Source organism: Somniosus microcephalus, unplaced genomic scaffold (genome assembly GCF_052327205.1).
Source record: "Somniosus microcephalus isolate GS21.2 unplaced genomic scaffold, FLI_Smic_1.0 unresolved_chr2, whole genome shotgun sequence".
Lineage (NCBI taxonomy): Eukaryota > Metazoa > Chordata > Chondrichthyes > Squaliformes > Somniosidae > Somniosus > Somniosus microcephalus.
Genome location: NW_028225180.1, coordinates 65,309,163 through 65,335,838, shown reverse-complemented (window position 1 = coordinate 65,335,838; position 26,676 = coordinate 65,309,163). Strand labels below are relative to the sequence as shown.

General features: G+C 42.7%; 1 pseudogene; it reads right to left on the bottom strand.

Moving 5' to 3' along the window:
- Positions 1-552: 552 nt before the first annotated feature.
- The window catches only part of LOC147092751 (uncharacterized), a 37,998-nt pseudogene continuing 11,874 nt past the window's right edge, over positions 553-26,676 (bottom strand).

Genomic DNA, 26,676 nt, shown 5'->3' with positions numbered 1-26,676 from the left:
ACTAGTCTGTGGGACAGCTCTCCCAATTTTGTCACAAGTACCCAATGTGCGTGACAAGGATTTGGCTGGTTCTACTGGGCTTGGTATGCCAGTGGCGACGTCCACACCAGGAGTTCCGTCCGCTTTTATTCTTATTCGTAGCAGTTTGGTTCAACTGATTGACTTGCTATTCCATTTCAGAGGCCCGTTCAGAGTCAAGCATATTGCAGTGGGTCTGGAGTCACATATCAGCCAGACCAGGTAAAGTCAGCAGATTTCCTTTCCTAAAGGACATTATTGAACCAGATGGGGTTTTTCGACAATCTGATAGTTTCATGGTAATCATTACTGACACTAACTTTTTTATTCCAGACTTTTATTTAATTAACTGAAGTTAAATTCCTCAGGTATTATGGTGGGATTTGAACTCACGGCTCGGGATCGTTAGTCCAGGCCTCTGGACTACTAGCACAGTAACATAAACACTATACAACCGTGCACTCATAGGAGGCCAGAGTTAGAAATCATATCATGTTATTGTCTCACTTTACAAGGTCCTACTGCTGGTCAGTTTTAGCTCACGTCCTGTTCAGAGACACGCTGATGGAGGTATATCTCATAGAGCTCTGCTTGCAACATATAAAGGATTATTCCCGTGTTAATAAAGGAAATTCAAGAATGAATTGCGTCAAAACTGGAATGTCTGGTGAATATAATTGTCGAGAGACAGATATCCAAACACTGAAGGTAAATACAGGGCCTGTAAAAGGCAAATGTAATGCAAATGTCGATATAGAGAAGTTTATCGGTAGATTGTTATGATCAGAGAGAGGACAGGAAGACAGGGAAAATTCACCTTTTTCTCAGCCACAACACATTGGACATAGCCACGGTTTGCTTCTACTTTATTTTTCTCCTTCCTCAATAGGGTCGTTTTTGAGCTGAATAATGGAGGCAGAAATTCAGCACAGCACAGGATACAATGTGTGGGTGAGCAGTTTCCTCATCTCTTCAGTCACAATCTAGCATTATTTTACATCTGGCGAACTGCACCTGCAGAAATCTTCCTCCCTGGTTAAATTCCTACCCCTCTACTGATGATAGTCTCCGTCAAACTATCTCTCTCTCTCTCTCTCTCGCTGTATATCGCTGTCTCTTCCCTCTATCTTTGTTTCACTCTCTCTTTCTGTCTCTCTTTCGTATTCCTTGTCGCTCTCTGGTCACCTCATTCTCTGTTCCTGTCTCTGTCTTTCACCTCTCTCTCTCTCTGTGCTTCGTTTTACCTCAGTCCCCGTGTTTTGCCTGTATTTCTCTTTCAGCCCCCTCTCTCTGTTTCTGTCTCCCCTTGTCTCTGTTTGTTCCCTTACGTCTCCCTGTGTGTTTGTAGATGTCTTTGTCTCTTTCTGACATTACCTAGCTTCCTTCATCTGTTACTCCTTCTCTCCCTATATCTGACTCTTTCAGTCTCTCTAGCCTTATCCCTTTAAGTCACTTTTCCTTTGTTTTTGTTCCACTGCATCTTCCGCTCTCAGAGTAACATTTAACAGGGATAGCACTTTGAAAGGAACATCGAAACGAACATGAATCCGATCAGAATAATCGGCGCCAGAAGGTAACTTTCCCGGTTAAACAGTTCCAGGTTTTAGATACACACCACTAGCCAGATGAGAAGAGTAACAAAGTGACACATTGAGCAGGTCTGTAATAAAGGTGTCGTAAAAGTCTCACATTGCAATCTTTGTAATTCTGGTTCATGGTAAGAGTTTATGATGGTCCATTTCAGGTCAGATTGAACTTATCTTGATGAAGTAAAGCGCTGGTCCCTGTTACAAGACAATAACTTTTAGTTCTTGAGAAACCTAGGGGAAAATTAAAGGCATCTGAGATCAACTTAGCTAAAAGTGAACATGTGAAGTGGCCATCAAAGCAAATCTGATTTCCAACCTTATTTTGCATGAATGAAAGTGACCGGAGAAGTGGAACAATCTCATTATTTCACTGAAATATTTTAAGTTCTTCTCGACCACCCCCTCATTCTATGCTCAGAGAAAATTCTAGCATCTTATCTGCAAAGCAAGAATAAAATCTGAAAAAACTCCAGCTACAGCTACCATCAACTACCATCAGGTTAGGTACAGTAGGAGTTTAACATGTAGTAAACCTCCCTCAATATTGTCCCATCAAACACACGTAGGGCAGGTACAGCACGGGTTAGATACAAAGTAAAGCTCCCTCTACAATGGCCCATTTAATATTTCCAGTGCAGGTACGGCACTGGTCAGATACAGGGCAGAACTCCCTCTACAATATCCCATCAAACACACACATCAACTATCGTCAGGTTATACACGGTAAGGGTTAGATAAAGCAAGCGTAAGATACAGAGTAAAGTTCCATCTGTACTTTCCCATAAAACACACCTATGTTAGGTACAGCATAGGTTATATACGGCATAAAGCACTCGGTAAACTATCCCATCAAACACTCCCAGGGAAGTTGCAGCATGCGTCAGGTACAGAATAAAACGTCCTGTACAATGCCGAGTCAAACACACACATCAACTAATATGAGATAAAATACAGTATGGTTTAGATAAAACATGCTTCAGATAGAGAGTAAAGCTCCATCTATACAGTCCCATTAAGCACTCCCAGGGAAGCTACAGCACAGGTTAGATACAGTTTGAAGCTTTCGCTGCAATGTCCCATCAAAACCTTCCAGGAAGGTATAGCACGGGTTAGATACCGAGGAAAGCTCCTTATACACTGTTCCATAAAACAATCCTAGGTTTGGTCCAGTACGGGTTTAATACACAGTTAAGCTCCCACTGTATTTTCTCCTGAAAGACTCATGGGGCAGGATATGGAATAGTGCTCCATCTACGCAGTCCAATCAAACAAATAGACGCCTAACACTGGCAGATATTCATTGGTTAGACTCAGGGTATTAAAAGAGAGTCATACCGCCCAGGTCAGCGAAATGTGGGCCAATCCTCTCCCATTATATCGGCGAGGCTTTCTCTTGATGTGTTGGAAATGATGAAACTTGTCAGCAGTGAGAGTGGTGCCAGGTATGTCAAGGAGCTGAAGAACATATGTTTCATCCAGGCTTTCCGGTTCTGAGATGCCAGTTCACTGAAATGGAAATCAGAATCATTCTCTTCAGTAACTGGTGTAAAACAGATTCCATAAGTCCACCAAACCAGTGTAATAATGGAAACTCAGCACCGCAGGACACCAGAAATCAACAACAGTGATCCGAAGCTGGATCATTTCTTAATATATGAGATCAGCTATCATTACCATAAATTTATCTCAATTAGAATCTATGGGGGTAATTTTAACTTTGGGCACAGTTGCAAAATGGGCGTTTTTGAATTGGTCGCCATTTTATGCCACGTCAAATTTTCCCTTCGATTGACTTGATGGTGTGTGTTGGGCGCATAATTCTATATCGTCGATTTTACACCATCACACAACATAATTACCCACCACCTTATACTTTATTCATGATCGGTCCTACCCTGTCTAACTAATTGTTTAATTTTGCATATTTGTAAAAGCCCTCTGTATTTGTTGTTATGCTACCTGTTGTCAGCTTAATGCCCCATTTTAAACCTTCCACTCTCTCGTTTGAAAACGCCATTAAACGTTTTGCATTCCACGTGATTATATTTAACATTATTAACCCCAAACTTCACCAGATGCCTTCATTTGAAGTTTCACATTTTGGGTAATTTTAACTCTGGGCGATAGTGTTCAATGGGCGATATACATTTAGCCGCCCATTATAGGCCCGTTCAAATGTCCTTGCCGTGGGAGTAATTCTGGTTGTGTGCCATGGTGTAAAACAGATGATAGTGAATCGGCAGCCGGTTTTACAACTCTCCCGAATGACTCTAATTGAAAGGAAAATTTCGTGAGGTTTGTCATAATAATAAAACAAAAAAGGTGACTCAACCGTGGCTAACAAGGGAAATTAGGGATAGCATAAGATCCAAGGAGACGACATATAAATTGGCCAGAAAAAGCAATAATCCTGAGGATTGGGAGCAGTTTAGGATTCAACAAAGGAGGACAAAGGAATTAATTAAGAAAGGGAAAATAGAACATGAGAGTAAGCTTGCGGGGAACATAAAAACTGACTGTAAAAGCTTTTATAGATATGTGAAGAGAAAAAGATTGGTGAGGTCAAGCGTAGGTCCCTTACAGGCAGAATCAAGGGAATTTATAATGGGAAACAAAGAAATGGCAGCACAACTAAATTCATACTTTGGTTCTGTCTTCACAAAGGAGGACACAAATAACCTCCCAGAGATGCCGGGGAACATAAGGCCTGATGAAAGGGTGGAACTGAAAGAAATCAGTATTTGTAGGGAAATGGTGTTAGGAAAATTGATGGGACTAAAGGCCGATAAATCCCCAGGGCCTGATAATCTACATCCCAGGGTACTTAAGGAAGTGGCCCTAGAAATAGTAGATGCATTGCTGGTCATCTTCCAGAACTCGATAGACTCTGGAACAGTACCCATGGATTGGAGGGTAGCTAATGTTACCCCACTATTCAAAAAAGGTGGTCGAGAAAAAGCGGGGAATTATAGACCGGTAAGCCTGACATCGGTAGTGGGGAAAATGCTAGAATCTATTATAAAAGATGTAATAGCAGAGCACTTGGTAAGCAGTGACAGGATCGGACAAAGTCAACATGGATTCACAAAAGGTAATTCATGCTTGACTAATCTACTGGAACTTTTTGAGGATGTAACTGGTAAAATAGATAAGGGAGAACCAGTGGATGTGGTGTATTTGGACTTTCTGAAGGCTTTCGATAAGGTCCCACATACGAGATTAGTGTGCAAAATTAAGGCACATGGGATTGGGGGCAAGGTATTGACTTGGATAGAGAACTGGTTGGTGGACAGAAAGCAAAGAGTTGGAATAAATGTGTCGTTTTCTGAGTGGCAGGCAGTGACTAGTGGGGTACCGCAAGCATCGGTCCTAGGACCCCAGCTGTTCACAATATATGTTCATGATCTGGACGAGGGAATTGGATGTAATATCTCCAAATTTGCAGACGACACAAAGCTGGGTGGGAGGGTAAGCTGTGAGGAGGATGTCGTGAAATTCCAGTACGATTTGGACAGATTGGGTGATTGGGCAGAAACATGGGAAATGCACTATAATGTGGATAAATGTGAGGTTATCCACTTTGGTGGCAAAAACAGGAAGGCAGATTATTATTTGATTGGCAATAGATTGGGAGATTGGGAAGTGCAAAGAGACCTGGGTGTTCTTGTGCACCAGTCGCTGAAGGTAAGCATGTAGGTGCAGCAGGCGGTTAAGAAGGCAAACGGTATTTTGGCCTTCGTAGCAAGAGGGTTCGAGTACAGGAACAAGGATGTCTTGCTACAGTTGTACAGGGCCTTGGTGAGACCGGACCTTGAGTATTGTGTGCAGTTTTGTTCGCCTCACCTGAGGAAGGACGTTCTTGCCATGGAAGGAGTGCAGCGAAGATTCACGAGGCTGATACCTGGGATGGCAGGAATGACCTAGGAGGAGAGATTGTGTCGATTGGGCTTATACTCACTGGAGTTTAGAAGACTGAGAGGGGATCTCATCGAAACTTATAAAATTCTGTCAGGCCTGGACAGACTAGAAGCAGGAAGCATGTTTATGATGGCCGGGGAGTCCAGAACCAGGGGTCATAGACTAAGGATAAGGGGTAAACCATTTAGGTCTGAAATGAGGAGGAATTTCTTCACCCAGAGAGTGGTGAACCTGTGGAATTCTCTGCCACAGAGGGCGGTGGAGGCCAGTTCATTAAATACATTCAAAAAAGAGTTGGATATATTTCTTAAGGCTAAAGGGATCAAGGGATATGGGGAGAAGGCAGGGACAGGGTACTGAATTTGAATGATCAGCCATGATCTCATTGAATGGCGGAGCAGGCTCGAAGGGCCGAATGGTCTACTCCTGCTCCTATCTTCTATGTTTCTATGTCACGAGCGGTCCAACCGATATCATCCGTTTTACATTATTGCCCATAGTTAAAATGGCCAACAGTCTGATGCGCCCCTTTCTCCCAATATGTGATGATCACTATTTCCAAGGTTCTCTCCTACTCGCAAACCTGAAAATTTAAGTTTCAAGGCCAGCCCAAATCTAAGTTATGTTCCCGTTACAGAAACATTCTATTTTCCATAATTATTATAGCTTTCAGCTCAAACTCTTTTTATAATGCTTTGTGCATCCACACACATATCGCTCAATCCGGACACCAGGCCCTTTGCACTGCTCGCTTCAATTCTCTTCAATGGTAAATGATTCCAGAATCTCCGTTCTCTTCGGATAAAATGGGTCATTCGACTTCTGTTCTTGCTCCTAATTCCCCGATTCTACCTCGCCTGTCTTGGTATATGAACAGTTCACAATAATCTTTTCAGTTGCCCCATTAACTTGAAATCTTGGATAAGATCTTCTTGAAGTATAATATCTGCTGAAGAAAATAAGTGCACATTTCCTATCTAAACATTCATGATATGATAACAGCTTATACTTATATAGAGCTTTTAACGCAGTAAAATGTCCCAAGGCGCTTCACAGGAGCGTTATCAAACAGAATTTGAAACCGAGCCACATAAGGCAGATGAAACGTTTTTAACGAGCCTCTTGAAGGAGGAAAGAGCAGTAAAGAGGTGGCGAGGCTTAGAAAGGGAATTCCAAACGTTAGAGCCTCGGCAGTTGAAGGCAGGGCCGCCAATCGTGGAGCGATTAAAATCGGAGATGTGCAAGAAGCCAGAATAAGAGAAACGCAGGAAGGAATATCGAGCCCAGTCTCCTTGCCCAGATGCTCTCTTCAGTTATAAAACATTTCTGTTACCATTTCTGACAATGTTGTTTATTCCTACCCTTGTTTGCCCAGTCTCACTGCACCTGTCCTGAAGACAACTCACACTAAAGCCTCACCTGCTCTCCTCGAGCTGGCTCCTGGTGGTGCGCATGCTCAGCTTGCAGTCCTTCTCCAGCTGGTTCAGCGTGTTCTCAACTGTCCGGTTTACCGTCTGTTCTATTGTCGTGCACACATCTTGGATCTGACTGATGCAACGTGTTGGCTGCCAGTCCAAAAGACACAAACAGACATCGGAACTGCCAGCTGATAAATTAGAGGCATCCCACTCCGAAGGACACACTGCATTCTCTTATCCATATCGATGAATAACTGATCATACTGCGACCTCCCTACCTCCAGGCTGTATTTAACTGAGAAATCGGGCGCTGTTTCCGACACTAACTCAATAGGGTTCATTTTAATTGTGCGAATTTAATTAGTGTGAAACTGGCGATATCGGAGCGATATTGGATAACTGCAATGGGAAATTAAGTCTGGCGATGTGAATAGGACGGTCAATACGCTATCGCCCGTTCTACTCTAACACGAACAGATAAAATTACTCTAAAATGACCCCAGAATCCAGAAGATCCTTGCCCACATGATTATTCGTTTCGTGATATAAAACTCAGGTATTGAACGCCAAATCTGACGATGATTGACCATTATTATTCTGCTCTACTGCTCTACTCAACATGCATCTGCTCCTTCTGATTTCTACCAGGCTTTTCAATAAAGGGGGTGATGTTAGCTATTAGAATACACAAACGAAGACAGGAAAGGGCCTAATAAATATCTGTAAACGCTTCCCAACCAGGCATGTTGTAGCCGATGAAAAATATCAACCTCCCACCACTACTCCCCACCCCCCACCACCTGCCGCCAGGTCATACGATCCGTCGCTGAGGTAAAACACAGAGAAAAGAGCAGTTGTGAATTTAGGACAAACTCGGGGCTATTTCTTTCCAATCCTCTAAGGTAATCGAGCAAAGCTACAGGAAAGTACAATAACCATGAGTCTTCCAGCTAGCCTGTGACTTACCAGTAACAGAACGGTACCGCTAACTCGGTAACTCGTGTTGCTCCAATTGGACTGTGGTGAATTTACCTTCACTGCATGGCTCAGTAATCTGCTGCAGAGTTTGAGGACTCTGGGTCCGAATGTCTATCCTAACACTTTGTCGATGTGATTTATACTCACTGTCCCGAGTTCTCCCAGGGATCGATCAACTCATACAACTGAGCAGAATTTAATCTCCACCGCGTTTTACAGCCCACAATGTATCACAGAATCACAGAAACCTCACAGTGCAGATAGAGGCCATTTTGGCCCATCGAGCCTGCACCGACACATATCCCACCCCCGATCCCCATAACCCCTACACCAACACATATCCCACCCTATCCCCGTAACCCCACGTATTTAATCCCCCTAACACTAAGGGTCAATTTTATCAGAGCCAATCAACCTAACCTGCACATCTTTGGACTGTGGGAGGAAACCGGAGCACCCGGAGGAAACCCACGCAAACACGGGGAGAATGTGCAAACTCCACACAGACAGTCACCCGAGGCCGGATTCGAACCCGGGTCCCTGGAGCTGTGAGGCAACACTGCTAACCACTATGCCACCATGCTGCCGATCTAACAGCTCTCTTATGAAAATCACCTCAATTTATTAATCAATCCCAATATTATAGTGCCCTGCGAATATGTATCACTTTGATCGCTCTCCTCCTGTATCCTCACTATCTATGCCTGCCAAAATGGTCTGCAATTTCCAAAGTGGAACCATGCCAAAACCTCGTTAGAGTGTTGTTAGTTTATATTGTCCTATTGCAGCAATACAACCTAAATCTCTATTTACCTTCCCAATGTCCTTGTAACACTGCTTGTGGATCGTCAGAGATTTATTGGTTATGACGCCAAGTTTCCTCCCTGCATGTCAGCCATTAACCGGTCCCGCTACATTGTCTACACATTCCTGGAGTTTCCGGTATAACAATGCTCCAGCCTACAGATACACATCGACGGATATCTGGGACCATTCCCTAAATCGGCCTATATTCGACACAATACTAACCGCTCCACTACCAACACAAGGCGGCTGCTGTATGTACGGTCTACAGGATGTACAGCAGCAACTCTCCGAGGATTTTTTGACAGCATTTTCCTCCTATGCGAACTCGACCTCAAATAAAAACAAATGCAGCAGAATAATGGGAACTACAACAACCCCAATTTACCCTCCAAGCTACATTTCACCTCACAGGGACATATATCGCCATTTATTCACAGGATTGTTTCAATATCCTGAAATTCTTCTCCTGAAGCCACCCTGGGAGCACCCGCATCAAAAAGCCTTCAGTAATTCACAGGGAATGCCCGCCATCTCCTCCAGGCATCATGGAAGGGCCAATAAAAGCAACTTATCCAGAACCACATTGGCCCAGTAATTCCGGGCACAACGCGTGAGTAAGGACGAGGTACTCACGCGTGTGCCCGGAGGAATTGTCCGTTTTCAGCATGCACAGCGCATGTGCTGAAAACCGGCATTTCCTGTCCTCTGACCCAAGGTGTTCAGAGGCAGAGCACGCGTGACTTCACAGGCAGCGCGTGCGCAGTGAAATTCTTTTTTTTTCAGAGTTGCGCGCGTGTAAAGGCCTCCGGTCTTTACGCGTGGAAAAAGCAGCCATAAGTATTTAGTTTTTCAGGTAAGTGGGCTTTTAGTAAAATGTAGAACTTTTTTTCCCGCAGGTTTGTTATTGTTAAAGAATTTACAGTAAGATAAGTTTAGTTTTAGACCCTATTTTTAAAAAAATTATTTTTTTCAAAAAATTGATTAATTGTTTAAAACATTTTTTAAAACCTATTTATAGTTAATATAATCAGTGGGATGTTTTTAAAAATCTTATTTAAAGTTAAAGTAGTGTGTTGGCAGTCCATATTTTTCATGAGTTTGACAGCTCTTACTGTCAAACACATGAATGAGTTTCCCCTCCCCTGATTGGCTGCACAGTGCTCACCTGATCCCAGCCGGCACATCGCACTATCTACGCTGCTGGATCAGGTAAGCACATCGCGCCGACAGCTGAACCGGGCCTGTGACAGGAAATGCATGCAGGCCCGGGCTTCAGATGTCGGCGCGCAGGGTGAGTGCAGATCGGGAGCTTGCATGCGCGGCAAGCCCCCGATCCTAATTTCAGGGCCAATATGTTGAGAACAACTAAAGGGAAAATTATTCCAATTCGTAACTCCAACTCACAAATATTTTGAAAACATTGCATCATTTCATTCAAATCAGTTATGAAGTTCATTAACGGTAGTCACGCAATACGAAGCACCGCATGAGTGAAATTGTTATCTCGCTTCAGGTGGATTTATCCTATTGATGAAAGCCGTCTGTCTGCCTTTTTCTTATTCGTTCCTGGAATGAGGGCACTGCTGGCAAGGCCAACATTTATTGCCCATCGCTAATTGCCCTTGAGAAGGTGGTGGTGAGCCACCTTCTTGAACCGCTACAGTATTATTAACCCCGTTGCTGTTTGCTAGGACAGTTAAGACTCAACCACATTTCTGTGGGTCTGGAGTCACATATAGGCCTGACCAGGTAAGGACGGCATATTTCCTTCCCTAAAGGACATTAGTGAACCAGATGTGTTTTTTTATGACAATCCGATAGTTTCAATCGTCACCATTACTGATATTAGCTTTTTATTCCAGGTTTATTTAATTATCTTAATATAAATTCCCCAGCTGCTGTGGTGGGATTCTGAACTAACATCTCTGGATCAGTAGTCCAGGCCTCTTGGAATGCTAATCCAGTAATATAACCACTGTGCTACCCGTCCCTTATCCAACATGCAAATTGGAAACCGCGCGTGCAGCATCTACAGAGCGTTGTTTCTGTGAGCTCTGTACATTCCTGATTAACATTGAGGGAACATAGACCTACCTTGCTGGGATCCGGGATGTAGATGATCAGCATATCAAAACCATATTTGCTCAGCCCATGTCTCTTGCACAGCTCTTGCACTATCTGCATCATCACTCTCTGAGGAACGGCACAAACATATTCCACTGTAAATCTCAGCAGATGTCCGGGCTTCAGCAAACAACATCCCATCAGAAACTTAAAAAACCCTACTGTTATAGAGCTTTTCAAATCCTCAGAATGTCCCGAAGCATTTCACAATTAATTAGCTGCAGAATACAGTCACTGTTATTGTCAGGTTAACGCTGCAGCAAAGCAATATCCTGCAAATGGTTTTGAGATCATTGACCAGTTAAGTTATTTTATTGACGTTGATTAAGAAATGAATATTTACTAACATCACATCACCTTCTTCAAATAGTGCCAGAATATTTTTACTTTCACCTGAACAGGCAGACGAGGCTTCAGTTTAACTTCTGGTCCAAAAGATGATCGCTCCCACATGGCTGTACTCACCCAGCACTGCACTGGGCATCAACCTTCATTATGGACATAACTTCTAGATCGAGGCATGAACCGGTGTTCTTTTGATTCTGAGGTGAGTGTTTAGGAATAAATGAGAGCCGCCTGTGCAATATGTCAGATATTGGTCAAAGCCAATCAGTTCCCTGCCTGGCTATCGACCTCAAAATGCTACTAAGGATCTGTAAAATTGGTATTTTAACTACAGTCAATGATTTAAAAAGACTATACTTAAACCGTGAAACAAAGCAGGCACTTCTGGAGACGCAAAACTGCTACAAAAATACTTAGATTAGGAAACACAGTTTGCTGATTCAGATCCATTATTTCGAAAGAGGCATTGAACCCAATATAATCTTTTTGTTTCCTATTTCACACCCACTTTATTTTGCTGAGACTACGGGGTTATTGGAAGGTCTAACTGCTGATAAAGGAGTAAAAATTGCAAAATCGGCGTTAAAAGCTTTCATGCAATACATTCCGCCCCCAGGTTTCATATCTCTGAGTGTCTTTACGGGATCAATTTGTAAATTTGCTCTCGCAGTGTAGTTGCAATTGCTGCCCATCCTGGGTTGTGATGGGGGCATTAAGAGTTAGCACATCGAAGTATATTTTGAATGTGTGTGATATTATAAAAATAATGATCTTTCACTTCCATTCAATTCAATGAAACTAAAAATCAGGGGAGATGGACAACCTTCAGACAATGCGCTATTACACGTGTTACTGCATCGTACAAAGTCGAAATGTTCCCAGAACTGGAGTTATGTGTAATCCAAACCAGGTATATGTGGGAGGCTTCTTTCTCTGAAGGACATTATGGCACCAGTTGAGTTTATAGAACAATCTTGAGGTTGTGATAAATGACCAGTTAATCTGTCCTTTGGTGGCTTTGTTAAGAATTGAAGGTTAGCCGAAACTACAAGATTCATCAAATCCTGAGAGGGGGTACATTACCTCCTCCTGAACTTCAGTAACTTTCACCATAATTTCTTTGGCTCCAGTCCAGAAATTAACATACGTTATTGTATTCAATGGCACACCTTGCTGTGGTTGGTGTTTCAATCCCGACCTTTGGATTGCAAGTGCTAAGCTACCAGGCCCCCAATCTGTCCCATAGAGAACAGCCTGTTATTCGGAGAGTGCACCCTCCATTGCGCTCCAACCATTCTTTTAAATGCGTTCCTAATCAGATCCCAGAGCTCTGTTACTATACTTTTTGTTCATGTCAATCGGCAAATGCTGCCTGTGCCATCAATTTTGTCCTGGTGCACAGTGAGGATGGTGTACAGTTAGCGATATGGGGTGAAAAGTATCTCAAAACCTCATATATTGAATATTAGGATCTGGAAATTTTCTCTGTTATCATGAAAACTATTCCAACGCTGGATTCAAATCACATTGTCAGATATTGCTACAGACAGCTATTGGCAAGTGTTAATCCATTTATTATCTATGACCTATTCAAAACCTTATGCCTACGTGTACTTCCTGTCTACCAAACCTAATTCCTGTTGTCACATTTCTGTATCAATCTTTCTCCTTTTAAAAATTCCTTTGTCCAAATTTATACTGGAAACACCACAGCCACCTGTAACTATGCCCCGCCAGTGGTGATGCTGTAGCATCTCGTGTTTACTTCTCCCCGCTCCTGAGCTTCTCCAGCAGAGAAAAGTGCAAAAACCCTCAACAAAATCAACTTCCCAAATTACAGAAAGATTTACTACGTAATTATAAGTATCAATATCAAATCAAGGAATTATATCAAAATATGGACAATATGTATGACTTTAAAATGGGGAACCAATCGCCTCTACACACCGTAATCCAATTAATGAGTTGGGTGGGACATTTTTACAGCACAATGCACTCATTCAAAAGGAACACCTTAGTTTATGTGTGGGAGAACAGATTTGGAGCGATCTTTACACAGGCTCATTGTACGCATCGATTCCACATCACATCTGCCTTTTATTAATTGGTGGCAAATTCTAACTGGGCACCGTGATCAAATCACGTAATTTGGAAATCCATCCACAAAGGGGACTCGCAGCTGCAATAAAGTGAACTCTGTCTCTAGCTGTCTGTCACTCTCATGACCAGCTTCATCGGCTTTGCTCAGTTAGAATTTCAGTTTATCACCGTGTTTTTCGGTCAAATTTTCCACCACGTTCAGTGCCCGTTTACATAGGGCCTGGCCCTTCGGATCAAAGAAGACAAAGATCAGATCGGCCTGTTCACCAGCAGAAAAAAACGAGTGAATATATCCGGTGTTATGAGTGTCTGTCAATAATGCGCAATAAATGACCACAATGGATGGGTGAGTGCACTGAAAGGTGTGGGGCTGAAGCCTATGACGGTAATAACTTGTTCACAAGCTCTGCTGCTTGAGCTACTCTCAGCTGGGGTTCACTGGACGCTTCAACTTTACTGGATGGGCCCTGGTTCATGGAGGGCCAATCAGCGACTGACTCCCATAGTTCATCACTGCATCCTTGCACGTGCGGGTAAGGTGAGGGGAAAGAATGGGCTCCATTGTATCAGACTGCAGCAAAAAAACGCCAGCCCACGCACAGTGTCTTGGTTCAAATATGGAGAGTCACTAATCACACCAGGTACCAGAGGTCACCCACGCCGGTAGAACAGAACCCGGCAAGAGTTATTCTCCAGAATGTAGAAAGCAGCAAAAAAGGGAAACAAAGAAGGCACAGTTCATGAAGTGGGTGATAGTGAATTGGTTGCGGTACAGGACTAGAAACCCAGAGGTTCTGAATTGAAATCTCATCATGGTGAGTTGTTAAACAGAATGAAAAAAAATTCTGCCTCACAAATGACCATGGCGGCTGCTGGATTTATATAACAAACATTCACTAACCTCACTTCTGATTAGGGAACTTGCCATGCCTACCGGGTCTGGACTATATCTGACTCCAGTCCCGCAATATGTGTTAAGACAGGCTCTGCTATAATCCAGGAAACTCTGAGTGACCAGCCATCGTATTCTTTATTGGGAGATGAGGGGTAGTCTGTTGCTGGTCGGCAGTGCGCTTCCCACTTCATTTCACAGGCCCTGCAGAACAATGCAGTCTCACCACCGGCTGAGCAATCAGCAGGCCGTCTACTGGCGACCGGTGTTGGTAGCCGGTGTAGAATCCTGAGTGGATGTGTATTACGAGGAGTAAATCTGATTGCAAACCAGGCAAACAGAAACACTACCTGAGTGGATTTTCAAATCCAGAAATCATGAAATGTAATATTACCAACAGACGCTTAAAAATTCATTAAAATGTCGCCTCGCCTCCCACATCCTGTCGCATTGGATTTCCGTGGCCCATCAATCCCATCTTCACTGAATTACCTTGTTTCCTGATTCTCCAGGGTCAGTGGCTCAGAATTTGTGTCGGGCGGTGGCACAAAGTGAGCGGTATCGGATCGGCCGCCCGTTATACGCAGCGCCTGATATTCAGTTGACGGCAATAGAACTGAATATCAGGCACCGCCTACAATGGGCAGTCGATCCGATATCGTTCGTTTTTCGCCACCGCCCGAGCCGAATTTCTAGGCCAAAGAATTTATAATCCTAATCCTCGCCTACAGTTTGCTCTGCAGCTTTTACCCCACTCCTATTATCAAATGCCTTATCACTCACTCAACTTCTCACTTGGCGATCTACCTTGGCTTAGTTCATCTAATATTTAAATACAAATATTTATTCGGATTCTGTACCCTATAACTGTTATCTACTGTTGACTTTTTCTTTACCACTTGATTTATTTTTCTCTAACCTCGACGAAGCACCATTAGACATTTTCTGTCTAAAGCCGCTGTACAAATGGGACCTTCTGTCTGTCTGGATATTGCTGTTTCTGAACAAAGTTCTTCCTGTTTCCCTTTAAATATTAGCTCTTTAAGGGGAAGGCTGGACGTTGGTTCATTTCTGAACGCAGATACAACGAAATAACTTCGACCAAGAACCTTCCTTGCTCATTGGTGTCCAGGCTCCCAGGTGTCCCTCGGGGTTCTCCATGTTTCCTTTGTCGCCCAATTTCCCACATACATTGGGTTAGGTACGGCAGTGCAGTGGTTAAGTTACTGGACTAGAAATCGAGCAAAACGTGCATTCAAATCCTACCACAGACAATAAGTATTTCAATCCTTTTTTTAAACAAGCTGGTATTTGTAAACGTGAGTATAAGGCTGGCAGATTGTCATAACAGACTAACTGGTTCATTAAAACTGTCATCCTTATCCGGTCTGGCATATCCAGTCCCTCAGCAGTATGTTTGACAACTCGCCTCTGAAGTAAACTAGGAGCGGCTTAGTTATATCACAGAAAATAAACCACCAATTCAAGATGAAATTCCGCACCACATTTTCAGGACAACTAAGGATGGGCGATAAATGCCAAGGTTGCCGGTGACGCTGACATCCCGAGAATGAATATAAAACCAAATTATAGAAATCTGCCAGATTTTAATATTGAATTGTGTTGCCAGCAATTTCCAAATGATTGAGCGCTGGTGTGTATATTCCGGAGGGGATTGAGCACTTACCCAGCTAGATAAGCGCTTTATCAACATCAAACTCATAGGTCATGTCTCCATCCACAAGCCCTGGGGTATCGATAAATGTCACCAGCTTAAACTGCTTCTGTTTGGAGGTGCTGATCTCGGTGGCCAGGTAGTCTGCCACTCCTGTGGAGCACAGAACGAGCAGTGAGCAGGAGCAGAAGTTGTTCCAGAATTCCAGGTTCAGCTGCGGGAATAGAACTTTCCATTTCATGTTGGTGTGTTTGTAATTCGCGAAAGGCTTTCCTTATACATCAACCTCCCTTGACAGTAAATGAATTTAAATCCAACATAGATTTAATGATATTATCCCGCAATGGAATTTATGAGATAGCTGTATCATAAATAAATGTAAAAAAGTCTTATGTCTGTGTACAATTCCAGTCTGCAACTTTTTCCCAAAGTTATGTTTTTGTCACACATTTCCATCAACATTTTCCACGTTATAACTTCCTGTGTCCATTTTACAATAGAAACTGTATGGAAACATTATGCTGTAATTCCACCCTCCTGTCAGTGGCGGTGCTGTGATAACTCAGGATTGTACCTTTCAGCTCATCACCTTTATGCACTGAAGAACGTATAATTTACCGACCTCTACTTCTCTGCTTCGCAATTTGTTCTATGGTTGATTTTATGCGTTAGTATTCCACTTGTTTATTCCCCATTTAGTTCATATTCCCTCTCATCTAAAACTCTGCTGCTCGCATCTTAACTCGCACCAAGTCCCGTTCACCCATCAATCCTGTTCTAAATGACCGACTTTGCTATCTTGTCTGCAAATGCCTCGATTTTCTAATTAACATCAATGCCTTCAATTAATCCCTCATGGCCTCGACCCACATTATTTTTGTAACCTACTCCAGCCCTACAACCCTCCCAAGATCTCTGAGCTCCTTCAATTCTGGCCTCTTTCGCATCTACGCTATTCAGTGCTCCACTATTGGCAGCCGTACCGTACCTTCAGCTGTCTGGGCCCGAAGCTCTGCAATTCCCTCTGTAAACCGCCCCGCCGCTCTACCTCTATCTCCTCCTTTAATTCGCTCCTTAAAAACTATCTCTTTGATAAAGGTTTTTGATCATCTGTCGGAACATCCCAAATGTTGTTTTGATATCAAATTGTGTCTGAACACGCTCCTGGTCAGTCCCCTATTTTCCTCTACATTCTATTCCACCTGTTATTTCCCAATAAATCTCCATTGCGCAGTTTATGATGCATTTTGTTTCTGTCCCGCTATATATGCCCCACTGAGTTTACATTCTCCGTGTGTATACCCCGTGCCTTTTATAAACCCCTGTTTATTTCAATTTAGTGTCTATTCTCCTGTTTATTTCAATTTAGATTACATTCCATAGTTATTTCCCATTTCGTTTCTATTACCCTAATTATTCTCCATTTAGTTCCTATTCTCCAGTGTATTTCCTATTTAGTTTATATCCCCCTGTTCATTCGCCACTTAGTTTCCAATACTCTGTCTATTCCCCATGTAGTGTCTATACCCGGTGTTCATCTCCCATTCAGCACTCCCTCAGTGCTGCACTGAAATGTCAGGCAACCTATGCGCTCGAGACCTGGAGTCCTTTAACCCACTACCTTCTCACACAGAGGTGATGATGCTGCCACGGAGCTCCAGCGGACACCATACACCCTTTAATTCAAACCCAGCTCTTTGATGCGTGCTCCCAACATTTTCAGCCTTCGTATTACTTGCGACATGAAACCTACTGTAGTATAAGGTAAATCATCGAATATAGATTGGAAATAGATGCATCAGGACAATAAGCAAACTGCATCGCGGAATTCTTTCAGTGAAGGCGGATGTCATTCTGCTCATTGTGGCTGCGCTTGCTCTCTGAAGGAGCAAGCCCCTTAGCCCCATGTCCTCACCCTTTTCCCATTCCCATGTTTTCCATTGCGGAAATATTTATTCCCTTCTCTTTTAAAAAGTAAACTGAATCTGTGTAACCAACTATTTCTGATCGATCACTCCATAGCCTAACAACCACCTGCTTAAAAAATCTCCAACCTCTCCCATCTTTTGGTTATAATCGAAAGGCTATAAGTTCTGGATTCAGCCACCAGTGGGAATAGTGTTTTGCCATTCTCCTTGTGACAATCCCGCTGAATTCAGAACCGGTAACTGTCTTTGGTCCAATTGAGAGAAACTTCTCTCAATCCATTCATATCTCTCTATATATATCCATCTGTCTCTCTTTCTCTCTCTCTCTTCTCACTGTCTCTATCCCTCATTCCCACTCTCTCTCTCTCTCGCTCTCTCTCTATATGTTGCTTCTTCTCTTGTCTCTTTCTCGCTTGCAAAAGACGAACCATAAAACTTTCTCTGGTAAGCACAGTTCAATCAGCTGTCCATCAACCTACAACTTCAAGCAGGAGTCACTCACACTGATTGTCTATCATCTTCCCAGCTTGCATTCTATACTTCGCCTCCAATAGAGCACGTGCTCACTGTCCAAGGCTACATTGCTTAAACGTGCGTGTCCTAATTTCAATATTTAGAAACCATCGATTAATCTGCAGGACATCCTGCCTGTGAAAGGCTCGCATTTCAAGAGTGGAAACTTCACTGGACTGAGGGGACAGAGAAAGTGAGCGTCTCCCTCCTGTTGTCTGTAATACTGACAGTCGTTGTGAATTTACCTTCGATCTGTTCCAGAGCTTGGAATTGCGGGTATAGATGGAGTGTCGCCTTGCCCTGTGAAAATAAAAAAACAAACATTAGAAGAAATAAATGCTCAGTCCTCGTAATTTGTTTAAAATGTTGCTTTTTGGAGCTGGTTCCAAGACATACAAATAACTCCCCCTCTCATTGGTCCGTGCTGCGTTTCCTTATCTCAACCAGTGATCACAGTAAAATAACCACAACCCTTTGGGCTAGAAAGGTAGATACTGCCCATGGTTCCTATCCTTGCAGCTACACTGTCAAATCCATGCGTGGGACGGAGAATGGGGGGCAATAATCGTTCACACACCCTATGAAGTGGATTTCCAGGGCTTCGGGTCAGGTAGGAGGCAGCTCAGATCCCTCACACTTAAGCTCAGAAGACGATATCCTCTAGTTTAGTGTTTGCTGAGAGACTCACTGTGATGAGTGGTGTCGTGTTTATTGAAGCTCCTTCCCAGGCAGTCCATCAGACAGGGAAATAGTCAGGGCTCGGGGATGATTCATGAGATTACTCACTGTGAGGGATACCCTTTTCCTGCCACTGGTGACGAAGGTAAATCCTTGTATTTCTGTTGCAACTCCCGTTTTCTGTATATGTTCTTCAACATACCTACAAGACAAAATGATTAGAGCTACAAATATTAGAGGTTTTGTCTAACTCGGTGCTCTCAGAATCTTTCAGCAGAAAGCCGGTGAACAACCAGGCATCTGAGTGGATGGTTCAAGAGAACGACAGCAAAGTGAAGACAGAGAAAGGGGTAGAAAAATCTTCAGCTAAAATTGTGAAGGGGTAAAATACAGAGGAAGGCTGAAGGCATTTGTACATTTTAATCCCACAACACAGTATTAACCGCCCTTTTTCTTTCTTTAGCTCTATCTGTAATATATGGAATTTCTATCATCTGTGCACACTTCCTGTCTGGAAAACCTTAATTCCTGTTGTCGCGTTTAGTCATAATTTCAAGCCAAATTTTCCCACTACAATTTAACAGTAGTCACACTTTCCTAGATGATCTGCCTGTACTCTAAAAGAACCCCACATGTTCCACCAAACTGTGCTTCCTAAATTACCATAGGCTTTGCAGTTTAAATCTAAATAATTACAATTAAAGTATTATATAAAAATGCGGACAGAATTCTAAAATGAGACGTGAAGTACATATCTGCGCCCTGCGCCAATTATTCCCCAGCCTCTAAAGACACTTTACCTGAAGACCACACTTGGTTTTGACAAACCCTGTGGCACTCATATCTAAAAACTATTTCAAATATTTCTCGTCAGGAAGATTTGAAATAATGAATATAGTCGTACTGCCATAAATTTGCACATTTACATGTGAGGTGCACTCAGTTCTCCCTCCAGTGTTTTCATACAGTGACGGTGCATACACAGCAGTTTACCTTTACAGTGAAGGGAACAGATAAAATTATTCCTCTCAGATGTATCACATAAACTATGTCACAGGCAGAATAGTGTATGATAAAAATAAATGTATGATTTACTTTGTAACATTGATCCCTGCTTTTGTCACCTCCAGACTCAACGGGGTGAAATTGGTTTCAGCCAGTTTCACAAAGCAGGTTTACAGTGAACCATGAACCACTTTTACAAGGCAATCTATTTTCTTCTCCATTAACGTCAATATACATATATATATTAATTTCATGGAATATATACTATTAATAGGTATGACTAGCGAGCATGAAAATTGAATTAATCTGCTTGGGATATTAAAAATTATTGAGTCATGAGTAATCTAGATCATTTTTGTCATGCTAGAAAAAGGAGCGTCTCTGGATGTTGTCTATATGGACTTCCAGAAGGTAGTTGATCAGGTTATGTACAAGAGATGTTAGTGAAAATGAAATTGTGTGGAATTGGAGGGAACCTTTTGAAATGGGTTGTAATTTGGTTGGGTGGTAAGACACAGAGAGTTTGGATGAATTACAAATAGTCTGACTGTCTTGATGTGAAAAATTCTGTTAACCATGGATCTATTCTGTGTCAGCATCTTTTCACCATATTTGTCAATGGATTGGATGAAAAATTAGAGTGTTGTATATTAGAGGTCTGCACGTGGTTGGCAGACACATTACTTCGTGCAGATGGGAGCAGCAATTCACGAAAGGAGATAAAATAGTTTAATTGAATAGGAGAAACTGTGGCAAAATGATCTCAATACGGGGAAGTGTCAGGCCATCACTCCGGATCCAGATAACTAATTCAGAGAATGTTCTGTATCTTGAGAATCTACGAACAATGGAGAATCAAACATATATTCGATATCCATGCACACAAATCATTGAACGCTAATAGACAGATACCAAACATAATGACATGATTGATGGAATTTTGGCCCCAATGTCAAGGGGGCTGGAAGTCCAAGTGGAGAAAGTTATCCTCCAGTTGTGGAGAGACTTGCTGAGGCCCCCATCGATAGTATCGACTCAGTTATGGACATTGCACTTCAGCAAAGATTTGTTGTCCTTTGAGGGGTACAGAACATATTCACCAGCATAAAAAGGTGTTCCCTTGAGTATAAAATATTGAAGGAGATCTGACAGAATCGTGCAAAATGATTAAATTATTCGGTAGGATGGATGCTAAGAAACTATGTCCTGCCAAAGAAGGGTCCATAATTTTAAAATTAGAGCTACGTTATTCAGGAGCGAAATAGGGAAGCACATCTTCCCACGAAGAATAAAGGGAATCTGGAATGCCCCCCACCCCAACGCCCCCCCCCCCATGAACCATTTGCACCACCACTGAAGTGTTAAATAATGAGGGCAGGCGAGTTTACAATTATAATGAGTGATTTCATCGAGTTGTTTTTTATGCATAATACATTCGATTGGGTAGATACAGAATTGACAGGGTTGATACAGAAAATCTTTATGCCGTTGTATAGAAATCCAGAACAAGGGAGCAGAAAGCAGAATGTAGAGCTAGGCCGGTTAGTAGTAAAATCATGAAAAACCTTTTCACCCACAGGGTTGTGTAAATCTAGAAATTTGTCTCTCAAAAATTGTAAATGTTGAAACAAGTGAAAATTTCAATATTGAGATTGTTTGTTTTTGGTAAATGTTTCAAGGAAATTAAGGTACAGATCAGCCATGATATAATTGAATGACAGAAATGGTTAGAGGGGCTGCTTTACCTACTCCTGTATTTACTCCTATGTTTCTTTTAGTCACTTATTCTATGATTTCACTGTTCTACAGCTGTATAATTCTATGAAGCGTTGGTGCTGCAACTGGATATTGCACTGATTCAACCGTACTAAGGTTCTCTGATTATGAAGTAGATTTTCAGCGTGCTGCCTGGACATGAAACTGGCATTGCAGATTGCCCGCCAATTATGCAAACTACCTGCTTGTCATTCACGTTGATTTCTGCTTCAAAGATGCTACAGTTCTCAGTTCTCTGAACTGTGTGTCTCTGATTTTCTACTTCTATGGTTACATTATTAACTGAATCAGAGGTTCCAGGGTCCTAAGAGTCGATGGTTCTATGATTCGCTGATTCTATGATAATCTGTTTATTTGACTCTCTGCTTCTGTAACGCCACCATTCTACAGTCCCGTGATTTTCTATTTCTCTGGTGATATCTTTCTATGATACTATGAATAGTTGTAACATAAGTACTTCGTCATGAAGGCATCATCCTGCTGAATCTATGCTGCGTGTTGTCTGCGGCTGAATTAGCTTCTATATTGGGGTGCCCAAAACTGCACACATTTTCTGTCAGAGGCCTGTCCAAATTTACTGTCTAATTCATGAACTCTATGTCCTCTTGGTTTTTAAATCCGCTGCTATTTGACTCCTGCGCAAATTTTGAGATTAAGCTCCCTGTGCTTAATTCCAAATCTTTGATAAACTCCAAGAACTAAAATGGATGCAGTACTGAACCCCGGAGTAAAGCACTTCCAACCCGTCTCCAATACAAGCATGCCCATTAGGCCCCGATTTTAGAAGGCCTGTCGCAAATGCTGCATGCCAGATTCAAGGCAATTGCCATGCCTGATGAAGTTATTGGGGCACAGCTATTGAATGTTAATTAGGCCCCGCCTGCCTTTAGTAGGAGCAATGTCGATGGCATAATTCACCTTCATGACACTGAAGGCAGCTTGAAGCTAAATTTTGAAATTCAAACCTTTCCCTTGCACTATTCTCGCTGATTAGAGTCCCTGCACATTTTCCTTTCTGTTAACAGATTGATAGCGATCCTGCTGTCGCTTGCCGTAGCATTTTCCTGAGTTTTGTAACAAGCTTCTTTGAGGTGTTTTATCAAATGCCTTGGTAAAATTCATTCAGATTACATCCACAGCATTAACAAGTAACTCCAATCCCACACCACTTCGCTGGTTCTTAATGCCATCAAGACAACTAAAGTTGGGAAAAATGAGTCTTTGCCAGCGTCACCAGTGTTGCAAGAGTAAAAGAACAAATGATGTACTCACCAGTTGATGAACGAGCTCTTGCCAGCCGAATGGTTCCTCATCAGCATCACCGTGATCTTCTTCCTTGGAGCCATGTGGCCGAGTCCCAGCCTGTTGGCAATGTCCTCCAGGCCTGTCAACAGCGGAGGGTCTCTCATCATCTCATTCCTAAAAGCAAAGTTGTGGGTTGTGTGTGCGTGAAGGTGACACAAAGGGGGCATATTAACTTTGGGCGATGGTGTAAAATGGGACATATTGAATCAGTCGCCCATTTTATACCACGCCCGATTTTCCTTCCCATTGAATACAATGGAAGGCCAATTCGATATTGCCCATTCCATATTATCGCCAGAAGCTAAAGTGCCCCCAGGAAATGACACTGGGATGGGAAATATTGCTACATTAAAGAGAAAAACTAAATGGCTACTTAATATACAACCATTGATTGTTATTAAATTCAAAGAGGGTTCACTTCAACTTTGGGTGATAGCATAACAGGGGCGATGGAGAACTGGCCGCTCATTATACCCGCCGCCCGATTCTCCCCACCACTGACTTCCACAGAAAGGAGAATTCAGCATGGTGTATAAAACGCATCTAATTCGATATCACACAGTGTACAGCGTCGCATGAAATTATCATTTTTATCTAAAGCACTGAAAGTCGGTCAGTGAGACCATAGATGAACTGGTCTATCGTAATCTGGTTTACCTCTATATCCCTTCTTGCAGAAAGGCTGCCCTTCAAGCCCCCACATCTTTAAATGTAAAACCAATTCTCCCACTCCGTACATCTCGTTCTTACCCCGATTCCCTCACACTATCGATGCCATTCATATTATCTCACTCGCCAAGTCTCACTCACAATCGCATTCTCTCACAGTCGATATCTCACTCCCGTTCCCTGACTCTGTACAGCTCACTCCCATTCCCACAATCTGTAATCTCACTCCCATTCCCTCAATCTGTATTACTCACTCCCTTTCATTCACTCTGCAAACATCACTCCCATTCCCTCACGCTGTAAATCTCATTCCCATTCCCTCAATCTGTGATTCTCACTCACATTCGATCAATCTTTAAATCTCATTCCCATTTCCTCACTGTTTAAACAATCACAATTGCTCACTGTATAAATCTCACTTCCAATCCCTCACTCTCTAAATCTCACTCCCATTCCCTCACTCTGTAAACCGCACTCCCATTCCCTGACTGTTATTCAGAATCCCATTCACGCCCTCTGTAAATCTTACTCCCATTCCCTCACTCTATAAATCTCACTCCCACTCCCTCATTCTGTAAATCTCACTCCCATCCCCTCAGTCTGTAAATCTCACTACCATTCCCTCACAGTAAATTTGACTCCCATTTCCACACTCTGAAAACCTGACTCCCATTCCCTCAATCCCATTCCTGCCCTCTGTAAATCTTACTCACATTCCCTCACTTTTTAAATCTCATTCCCATTCCCTCAATGGCAAACATTTAAAGATCGCATGGAGGAACTACAGAAATGTTTCATCCCTGTTTGGCATAAAAATAAAACAAAGAAGGTGACTCAACCGTGGCTAACAAGGGAAATTAGAGATAGCATAAGATCCAAGGAGAGGACATATAAATTGGCCAGGCAAACCAGCAAACCTGAGGATTGGGAGCAGTTTAGCATCCAGCAATGGAGGACAAAGGGATTAATTAAGAGGGCGAAAATAGAGTATGAGAGTAAGCTTGCAAGGAACTTAAAAACTGACTGAAGAGAAAAAGATTTGTGAAGTCAAGCGTAGGATCCATGCAGTCAGAATCAGGGGGATTTATAATAGGGAACAAAGAAATGGCTGACCAATTAGATACATACTTTGGTTCTTTCTTCACAAAGGAGGACACAAATAATCCCCCAGAGATGTCAGGGAACATAGGGTCTAATGAGAATGACGGAACTGAATGAAATCATTAATTGTAGGGAAATGGTGTTAGGGAAATTGACGGGATTGAAGGCCGATAAATCCCCAGGGCCTGACAATCTACCTCCTAGGGCACTTAAGGAAGTGGCCCTAGAAATAGTAGATGCATTGCTGGTCATCTTCCAAAATTCTATCGAACCTGGAACAGTTCCCGTGGATTGGAAGGTAGCTAATGTAACCTCACTATTCAAAAAAGGTGGTAGAGAGAAAACGGGGAATTATAGACCGATAGGCCTGACATCGGGAGTGGGAAAAATGCTAGAGTCCATTATAAAACATGTAATAGACGAGCACTTGGAAAACAGTGACAGGATCGGACAAATTGTACATGGATTTACAAAAGTTAAATCGTGCTTGACTAATCCACAGTAATTTTTTGAGGATGTAACTGATAGAATAGATAAGGGAGATCCAGTGGATGTGGAGTACTTGGAATTTCAGAAGGCTTTCAATAATGTCCCACATAAGTGATTAGCGTGCAAAGTTAAAGCACATGGAATTCGGGGTAACGTGCTCACTTGGATAGATAACTGGTTGGCAGACAGGAAGCTAAGATTTGGAATAAATGGGTCTTTTTCCGAGTTGCAATCAGTGACTAGTGGGGTACCACAGGGATCGGTGCTAGGAACCCAGTTATTCACAATATATATTAATGATCTAGACGAGGGAACTAGATGTAATATCTCCAAGTTTGCAGATGACAAAAAGTTGGGTGGGCGTGTGTGCTGTGAGGAGGAGGCCGAGAAACTCCGGTATGAGTTGGACAGGTTGGGTGATTGGGCAGATGTTGGAAGATGTAGTATAATGTGGATAAATACGAGGTTATCTACTTTGCTGGCAAAAACAGGAAGGCAGATTATTACCTGAACTGCAATATATTGGGAGAAGGGGAAGCGCAACGACACCTGTGTATCCTTGTGCACCAGTCGCTGAAGGTAAGCATGCAGGTGCAGCAGGTGGTTAAGAAGGCAAATGGCACGTTGGCCTTCGTAGCGAGAGGGTTTGAGTACAGGAACAAGGATGACTTGCTATAGTTATAAAGGGCCTTGTTGAGACCACACCTTGAGTATTGTGTGCAGTTTTGGTCGCCTTATCTGAGGAAGGATGTTCTTGCCATGGAGGGAGTGCAGCGAAGATTCACCAGACTGATACCTGGGATGGCAGGAATGACCTATGATGAGAGATTGGGTCGTTTGGGCTTATATTCGCTGGAGTTTACAAAAATGAGAGGGGATCTTATTGAAGCTTATAAAATTTAACAGGACTGGACAGACTAGATGCAGGAAGGATGTTACCGATGGCGGGGGAGTCCAGAACCAAGGGTCACAGTCTAAAGCTAAGGGGTAAGCCATTTACGACAGAGATGAGTAGGAATTTCTTCACCCATAGAGTGGTGAATCTGTAGAATTCTCTGCCACAAAAGGCAGTTGAGGCCAATTCATTAAATATATTCAAGAAGGAGTTAAATATATTTCTTAAGGCTAAAGCGATCAAGGGATATGGGGAGAAGGCAGAGACACGGTACTGAATTTGAATGATCAGCCATGATCTCATTGAATGGCGGAGTAGGCTCGAGGGGCCGAATGGCCTGCTCCTGCTCCTGCTCCTATCTTCTACGCGTTTCTATATTTCTCTCTCTTTAAATCTCACTCCCATTCCCTCACTCTGTAAATCTCACTCCCGTTCTCTCATTCTGCAAATCTC